The following is a 1,905-nucleotide window of genomic DNA, read 5'->3' as shown; positions in this document are numbered from 1 at the left end:
ATTTTCGAAATAAAATTTTTCGTCTTTCAAGTAACCAAGACTAATTCTGTATGAAGGACGATTCGAATTTTTAACGCGCAACGAGTAAAAATACCGCATTTTGAGAGCGTGCTGATGCATAAACAAGCACGGTGACCCCATTTTTTTATTGCATTTTTTAATGTTCATATCATGAATGTTAATTTTGACAAGTTTCAAAAAAAGTTTGATAGTAGAACAATTTCAAGGGAATTACCTTAATTTGCCTATACGATTTACCTGCACGATTTGGAAAGTCCTTGCTTGTGGTGTTTTCGTCCGAGTGGTGCTCTTCTGAGAAAAATATTGTAATAGGTGATTTACCCATTACCAATTCTTTTCGGATTGTTTTACTTGAATATTCTACAGTAAGATATCCCTCCGTGCGACAGCTCCAACCGAAACTGTTAGTTTTTCAATTTACGTCAGTTTTCTCCAATTAATTTCCGTCATACAGTTGATTTATTGGCCACAGCATTTCTACAGTAAATAAATTATATTGTTTCCAAGACAAGATATTTGGTCGGTGATTGGTCCAAAATAGATTAGCTCGACTTCTTTTTACATCGTTTACCAAACTCTCTTCATTACTAACTGAACGAGTGAATAAAAGCGAATTCTATTTTTATGGTAATTGAAAGAAAACTTAATATTCTCATCTTCTTCAGTTGTAATATTTCTTGAAAAACGGTTGGTTCTGCGAAGAAATCGATTTGAACAGCTTCGATAAGACTAGATCGAAGAAAAGCTTGGATTCGAGTTATTTTCTTTGAGCGTTTTCAGCTTGAATACAAATGAAATTTCTTCTGGGAATTACCTTGACAACATTTTTATTCAAATATGCGACAACTTAAGGCTGTGGTTTTTGTCAAAGACATAATCGTTGTCTAGGTATTGTTTATAGGAGTGGACACTCCGAAAGAAGAACAGAAGTGATTGAAAGAGGTTGATTCTTTTCACTTGTTATTAATTTTCTTTGCCTTTTTTTCAAAACAATCAAAGGAACAGTGAGATTACAGGGAGCAATGAATTTTCGAGGCTCCTTTCCAAAGCGAGTCAACCTCAAAAAGTAAGACATCTTGCTAGTGTACTCGCCTTTTAAAACGAGGCTGACCTATGTAATGAGTAATTTGTTTCGAGCAAAGTCCAGGTGTGGTGCGGTGGTTGGGTGTAAGCTTTGCAAACAGTATCACCGCGGCCTTCATGCCTCTTTCACCTGAATTTCGCCCTAACAAATGCCTGGATTTTTCATTTAACCGATCTCTTTGTAACTGGCTAATTTGTACCTCCTATGAGTAGGAAGTTCGGGTAACTCAAGCACAGTGTCTGAGATGATGTATCTCAAAACCGGATGTTCGCTTCCCTATAACAGAGCTTTGAACGGAACCGCTCGATTGATACAGTGTACAGAAAACGCTTTTAAATTCCCGTCGTACGTTTTGATTGACTGCTTTGAGTTCGTTTCTTGTGCCTCAGAGACGTTTTGTTTGTAGCAAGCTCCGGTTGCTACCCCAATGTATGACATAGCAATGAAAGCCATTTTTAATTATATTAACGGGAGTAAATTTTTGCGGTTTTTAATTTTTCTGGTTTTTTTCTTCTGCTGGACCTTTTTTTTTTGCGGATCAAGTACAATCCGCAAAATCCCGCAAAAATTAAACCCCGCGAAAAAAAAGTGCTACACAGTAGTGCATAACTTTTAACAAGGAATTCAGGAAAAGTAAAACGAATTAGTTTACATGTGAAAGGTTACCTTTAAAAGCTCGCTGATGGAAAAAGAAGATTACGAACATTCACCAAGCGGAGAAGTGTTCATCGCGCAAACAAACGATGCCACTTAACAAACCACTTACCAATCTCCCTTGCTCGAGACCGTACTGCCACGAC

The sequence above is a fragment of the Montipora foliosa genome, chromosome 12, assembly GCF_036669935.1.
Source record: "Montipora foliosa isolate CH-2021 chromosome 12, ASM3666993v2, whole genome shotgun sequence".
Classification (NCBI taxonomy): Eukaryota; Metazoa; Cnidaria; class Anthozoa; order Scleractinia; family Acroporidae; genus Montipora; species Montipora foliosa.
The sequence above is the reverse complement of the archived record's forward strand: the minus strand, read 5'-3'. Positions refer to the sequence as shown.